The following is a 7,870-nucleotide window of genomic DNA, read 5'->3' as shown; positions in this document are numbered from 1 at the left end:
ATAATATATTCTATAATTAAATTAACAACTATTATCTACTTTTCAAAAAGGGGACAAGAGTGTAATGGCAAAATTATTTTCAGAATGTCAAACCTTATGAGAGTGTATCAGATAAACTAATACAACAATTATTTTAATTTAGAGAAAAAAGAAAATTTTATCCTTTTACTCAATAATCTCATTCCAACTAATTTAATGAGATTCTCTTTGAGTAACATCTTTAATTAATTATTTTTTAAAGAAAATCATATTTGACTAAAAAATGATCTTAATCTCTTAAATTTATATTTTAGTTGCATTATAATCTAATTATAAAAATATAAATTTTAAAAACTAATTGGGTCATCTAAAATTCTAATCCTAGGATCTCGTATTCTCTTTCCTTGTAGTCATCATGGTGGAAGGCCTCATCTCTTGTGGAAGGCCACATCTCCAGATACCATAGGACTCGAAAGTGGACTTTCTAGTAGTTTCTAAAATAGTAATTAAGATAGAGTCACATTTAGACATATATGAGACTAAAAAATTAGTGCTGGTGAACTCAAAGGTGAAGTAGACGATGAGGCGGTTGATTGCTTCATACTGCTCACGGGTGAAGACGTGCCACCACTGCATCGAGACGTAACTGAGGCCGGGTGCGACATAGAGTGGCATCATTGCCTCAATCACCTTGAGCACATCCTGCCCCCTATCATCTTTCTTTCGTCTCTCACAGTAGGGTTTTTTTATTCTTGGTGGAGTAAATGATGGCCATGATATTAGCTTATTATATAGGTAGGAGAAGGGAAGGCAGACGAAAGGGATGTAAAGATGGTGGAAAGATTTCATGCACAAGTTATGATGTTCACAAGTTGAAAGTGAGAGATGTTAGTCATCCTTTGTGGAGTTCACAGGCCACAGCTCATAGATAGTAGCATAGTAATATAGTCTTAAATCTTAATATTAGCTCGGGACCGATATAGATCGTATACTACTAATATACCGAGAAGAAAGACGATAAAAAGAATATGAGAAATACCAAAGACAAATGGATAAAGAAATAATTGATTAAAAAATTAAAAAATAATTTTAAATTGAAATTGTCTAGTCCACATGTTGATTCTTAGTCGAACTCATAAATACTAGCTAGAGAAATTATTTGATCCATGTGTCACTTCTTAGTCGGACTTGTGAATATAGATCGATCTAACTCAAGAGGATGTATACAATCATATTTTTTATTTATCGACAGAATATCGAAATGAATCGAATCCTAATTTATAGAAAAAATATATGCAGTCATATCTTTTATTTATAGAAAGAATATATCAATGAATCAAATCCTGATTTATAGAAAGAATATATGAAGTCATAACTTTTATTTATAGAAAGAATATCTCAATGAATCAAATCTTGATCTTTCAAGTCTTAAAAGAAACAATACATGGAGGAAAAAAATCACTAACCTAAGTTAATTCATCTTCTTCACGATCAAAACCTTCTCTAGAGTTCCTTACCAAATTCAATTGCATGAGAAGATGATTACATCTCCTATAAGCTACGATTACCTTTTAAAATACAAGTTCTCACTACCTATATTCTCCTACAAGATGAAAGAGTGTCATACAAGCATAGATGACCTCAAGATTTATAATGATATGTTCTCACGCAACTATAACTCTCCTAGTAGTGGATCGCTTTTGTCACATCCTAAATTTATAAAAATGATAATAAATCAGTCTTTTATTATCCATAATTTACTTAATAAACTTCTTTTCCTTTATCTTTAGAATTATAAATATTCTATTAACTAAAAAAGGGATCACATCTTCATAATAAGATCACAAGTCTCTACCATCCAAGCTTCAGATCTATTATAAAGTAATAAATTACTTTAAAAATAAATATAAGATAAAAAATTTCAACTCTAATCTATTAATTAAAATTTTAAATTCATGATCTTAAATTTAAAACTAATTTAATTATAGAAATTCACATGTAATTATATATATATATATGTATATATATGTATATATATATATATGTATATATATGTATATATGTATACATATTATTTTTGTATACATATATGTATATACATATATGTATACATGTATACATATATGCATATATATATATATATATGTATACATGTATACATATATGTATATATATATATGTATATATATACATACATATATATATACATACATATATATATACATACATATATATATACATACATATATATATACATACATATATATATACATACATATATATATATATATATACATATATATATATACATACATATATATATATATATATATATATATATATATATATATATATATATATATATATATATATATATATATAATGTGTCAAAGAAATAACATTATATTTAATTCTCATAAGATCTCATCATTGCATTAAACAAATAATATATGATAATTAATTTGATATTAAATTAAAACTCTATTTAAATTAATTAAATATATAATTAAGTTTAAATATCAATGCATAATCAAATTTATTCAAATTCAAAGGCACATATTTTATTAATGTCAATAATAATCTATATAAACCATTCTAGCGTATACCAAATCTAATCTTAATTTTAAGAATAATATATGGTAATAAAAATTATAAAGGTAAATAATTTTTTGAATTTATATTTATAAAAGATTACTTTTTAATTTATATTTATAAAAGATTCTATAAAATTTTTACACTTAAAATTATCAAAAATTTTACATCCGAGTGAATAACTAAAACTTAGTATAATCTTCAATTAATAAAACTAGATATGTTAACTATAAACATTCATAACAATGTAAGATAAAACTGAAAAAGATAATTAATCATTGATAATGAAGAAACCACACAATAAGTAACAAATATGTTTTATTAAATTTATCCTATTCATAATTATAGATAAAAGAATATTCTAGAATAAAGGGTAACAAAAATAATATGTCAAACTTTAATAAAAATTATATCAAACTTCCTTGATGTATAGTCTACTTTAAATTTATAACAAAATTATATGAATGAATTTTGGGCCTCCAACATGAAAATGATAGGATGAAAACAATAAATGCTATAAGACTTATGCAATAAACTTAATTTATTTACTTTTTTTATAAAATAAAATATAAATATAAATATTTTACAATGAACATAAGCATTATATAATATTTCAAGTCAAATTACCAAATTATTTTTTAAGTATTAAATATAAATCTAATATGTGCATCTTCATGAATAACTAAGTCAATTGATATTATTTATTTATCATATATATCTAAGAAAGAAAATAATGCATTCTATAATTAAATTAACAACCCTTATCTACTTTTTAAAAAGGATCAAGAGGATAATGACAAAATCATTTTCAAAATATCAAACCTTATTGGGAGTTTATAAGATAAACTAATACAACACATACTTTAATTTAGAGAAAAAATTAAAATTTGACCTTTTACTCCATAATCTCATTTCATGTCATTTAATGAAATTCTCTTTGAGTAACATCTTTAATAAATTATTTTTTATAAAAAAATCATATTTGACTCAAAAAAATAATCCTAATCTCTGAAATTCATATTTTAGTTACATTATAATCTAATTCTCAAAACTAATTAAAAGACAAAGGATTATATCTCTTCTCAATTCTTCTACTATTACACTCAATGAGAAATGAGGAATGAGTAGTAGTCTCATTTATATAGAAACTGAAAATGACAGTAAATAGAAACTAAATGTTCCACTGATTGATCCACAAAACATCAAATGACAGTAAAAATGTACCTACAAGACATTGAAGACTATTATTAAAGAACTAATACTTGGGCAACTAAAGGAGAAAAAAATAGAAACTGAAAATGATAATAAATAGAAACTGAGTATTCCACTGATTGATCCACAAAACACCAAATGATAGTAAAAATGTACCTGCAAGACATTGAAGACTATTATTAAAGAACTAATACTTGGGCAACTGAAGGAAGAAAAAAAGAAACTGAAAATTTGCAACTTGATGTTAGAGGATAGTAAAAGTTACAGATGCGGTTCAATTATGAGATTGGGTATCAATATTTGCATTTATCTGCTCTTATCTCCTAACATATTTGGCAGGGCACTAATCACTTATTTTCAGATGTTTTGCAGGTATAAACAACTGGAACTTATTCTATTAATGTGGTTGTGATTTAACAATCACATTTTATCTAACATGATCATGCAAAAGAGATATTATATTTATTTCTGATTGATGAAAATAATAGAAGATAAAAATAATTATTGTAGAAATTTTATTGAAATAACTTTAGCTTGAATATATTAACATGTTACCTCTCTGATTTTCCTCAACAGAATAAATAGAATAGAGAGATTTCCTCGTATAATTGGGAAAATCTTATCTTCTATCAAGTTGGGAAAATCTTATATCATGCCCCCACAAGATGGTCATCAATGCACCAAACTAGTGATAATCAAACAAAAGCAATCTTTTGGAAATTGATGTGCTTGCAATAATTTAAGATGTTTGTACAAAATTACATAACACATTGTGGTGCTGATGTAACAAAAGTAAACAATTGAAAAGTGAGATGCTTCTGACTATGGCACAAATTCTAGCAGAATTTCCTGAGGTCGGTTGGCATGAGCTGCCAGTAGCTGCATGCACCACATCAGTCAGTCATGAAGTCATAACATGTAGGATTGATTAAAATCTAGATAGCAAATGGAAGTTGCAATTGGTAAAAAATGTGTCTAGATACATATAGAGAATCCAGATGACAGAAATTCTAAATCAACAAGCACACACGAAAAGAACAAAGGCTACGTTCCCATATGCATAGACTATTCAACTCTGATAAACAACATAACTTGTCCATGAAAAAGAAAAACACAACAGACATGAATCCAGCACCTGCTTATAAGATGATATTTACGATAGCGTGAGGAGTATCTACACCCCCCATCATGACTCATACAATACTTGAACAAAAGAAAAACAAAGCTTGGAACTTCTTTTATGAATAGCAAACCAATGGCAAAGAAAGGATGACTGCTTGCATAAACAACATAACCATAATATATTGTTTGATGCTCAGAGCTGCACTTCCCTGTTGTAGATCCAACTGAAAGGCATTGCAGGTGCTTTCTTGGCTCTCCCTCGAGCTCTTTCATCGAGCTGTCTAATCTTTGAAGCTAATGTGCAGACAAAATCCTGGGCTTTATTTCCTTCCCCAGAGAGACCTGCTAGTTCACCGTCCTTCCACCTTGCAACAAGGAACTCCAGTATGTCTGCATAGTCCTTGGCTGTGTAAACACCCAGCCGTTGAGCAACTGCTGAGAAGTGCTCAAAAAGGTTATCATCACGGCCATCATACATCAGATGAGCGGGCATTGTGATCTTCTTTCTCATCATATCAGCAAATGCCAGAACAGTGTAATCTGGGTCTACCTCAAACAATTTCTCCACTACCTTGGTGTAAGCAGTCTCATGGAGCTTTTCGTCAGATGCAATTGTTCCACATATCTGGGCCAGATTGAGCTCCCCATGATCTTTAGCAAGCCTGGCAGTATTCCCATGGGAAATGAAGGTACACCTCTCCTGAAATGTGGTATAAATAAAACCAAGATAGGGATTGTTCTCTGTCCTGGAATCCTGCAAATGTAACACTCCTTCAAAACCTGAAGAAATTACAACAGAACACTAGAATCAGACAAAAGCACATTGAGTAGGCTGCTGTTTATGACTCTGACACTAGAAACAGAACTCTGACACTGTCGTTGGTGTTTATGATTGTTTGGTATGTAGGAACATTTTCTTCAGTAATCATATCTCCGACCAAGCAAAGAAAAAAATCATCAGGGAGCTCCTTAGACCACTCTCTCAGGTCCATAACCTCTTCATAGAATCCCTCTGATGAAGAATCTGGAAGAAAATCCTGTGGTTGCCAACACTTCTCAACAGGCCTCGGATGGACCCATAAATTATCTTTTGGCCAGTCTTCTAGTGATTTGAAAATTTCAATTTTCTGAGGTGGCATGGAGTGAGTGACTTCAATATGTGTCTCATGTGGACCAAATAGCTTTTTTGGAGTTTTAACCCTAGAATAATACACACAAGTATAATGTTTAAAACACATTGATTGTTGACTGCAGATCACAGTGCCAAAAATATCATAGACTACATTCACAGCCAATAAATGAAAGTATCATTAACATTATCAAGACGTGTATCCATAATGCATTTGTAGATTTAAACTAGAATTAGTCAACAATTTGACTTGTGGATCACATAAAACTGGGAGTTGGATAAGCATACCCAAAAACTGAGGCTGTAACAAGAAAACAGAACAGTTGCAGCAATCCAAGAATTACCAACTGAATAATCAGAATACTTGAAGAAGGCAATGCTCAAAAGCACCAATTTTTTCAAAAAAAATAACTGAAGATTAAAATCTAATTGCAACACCAAAAATATCTGTCCAAGAAAATTATATTGATGTTCTTAAACTAATCTACATGTATGAATAATAAAGAAAAGAAGAAATTGATAAAGAAATACACTACAGAAGAGTCTCGTTTCATGGCAAGGAAAAAGAATATACATGATTAAGTTATGAATTCTAATAGAAAGGGAAAGCTCATCAACTATTTTTCTTTGCATCAATGTAGAATCTATAAGATGCTCCTGATATGGCATTCAGGTTCTAATCAGCCTTTTTTCTAATGATAACTTCTGTTGTCAATTCAGACAGCTAGTAGATATTCCATGTTGCTAAGCACATATATTTGATAAATTAATTAGATTTTGCTTCTGTAAATCACCAGGAGACACATCAGTTAGTGTCAGAACTGTCCCATCTACATGATTTTGAGTTTTGATCTTTCTTTGCTGAGGTGAGTTTTGATCCTTCTTTGCTGACGGAAAAGTGGCAACTGATCATTCTCTAGAATGGTAGGAACTTTAGATGAAATAGAAAAATGACAGCGCATTTACAAACACAAAGGTCTTCTTGATGTTGGAGCAAAAATTCCATGTGTGTCCTAGAAGTGGACCTAATTTTGTATTTACCAAAACAAAGTTGAAGATATCATATAGTTTCCTACAAGCTCTGAGACTTTCCCAAATGCCTTTCACAAAAAATCAACCAACCCAAACTAACTGCTGATCAACCAAATTAACAATTATGACTTACCTTACCCTATAATCATTCCCCCTCTCTAGCACTTTTAGTCTAAGTTCTCTTCTACTAGTTCTCTTTTTCTCCTATGGTCCACCTCTGTTCCTCTTCTAGTATTTTTCTTTTGCACTCATTTGGTTCTAAAATTCAAGAAAAATAAGGCTCGAGTAGCCAAGTTGATGCAGGAAACAATTGTTGAAGACAATGAATGATAGACAGATAGAGAGCATTGAACAAGCCCTCATACACCACACATTGGAGAAAGATATCAATGAGGAATAAAGTGTGAAGAAAAATAGGGTATATTAGAAAGACATCAAGGTGGAATCTATAAGATGCTCCTGATTTGGCAATCAGGTTCTAATCTGCCTTTTTTTGCAATGATAACTTCTGTTGTCGATTCAAACAACTAGTAGATATTCCATGTAGTTAAGCACATATATTTTATAAATTACATTTTGCTTCTGTAAATCACCAGGAGAGACATCAGTTAGTATCAGAACCTTCCCATCTACATGCTTTTGATCCTTCTTTGCTGACGGAAAGTGGCAACTGATCCTTCTCTAGAATGGTACCAACTTAAGATGAAATATAGAATGACAGAGCATTTACAAACACAAATGACTTCTTGATGTTGGAAACAACTCTAATGCTGTCTACACATGGAGAATCAAGAATGTCAAAGG

At 30.0% G+C, this 7,870-nt stretch overlaps 1 pseudogene; it reads right to left on the bottom strand.

Annotated features, from left to right (window-relative positions):
- Positions 1-4,940: 4,940 nt before the first annotated feature.
- On the bottom strand, positions 4,941-6,260 carry LOC103986052 (stearoyl-[acyl-carrier-protein] 9-desaturase, chloroplastic-like; annotated as a pseudogene).
- Between the last annotated feature and the right edge of the window lie 1,610 nt (positions 6,261-7,870).

This window comes from Musa acuminata, chromosome BXJ3-5 (genome assembly GCF_036884655.1).
Source record: "Musa acuminata AAA Group cultivar baxijiao chromosome BXJ3-5, Cavendish_Baxijiao_AAA, whole genome shotgun sequence".
Taxonomy (NCBI): domain Eukaryota; kingdom Viridiplantae; phylum Streptophyta; class Magnoliopsida; order Zingiberales; family Musaceae; genus Musa; species Musa acuminata.
Note: the sequence above shows the minus strand (reverse complement) of the source record. Positions and strands in the feature narration are given on the sequence as shown.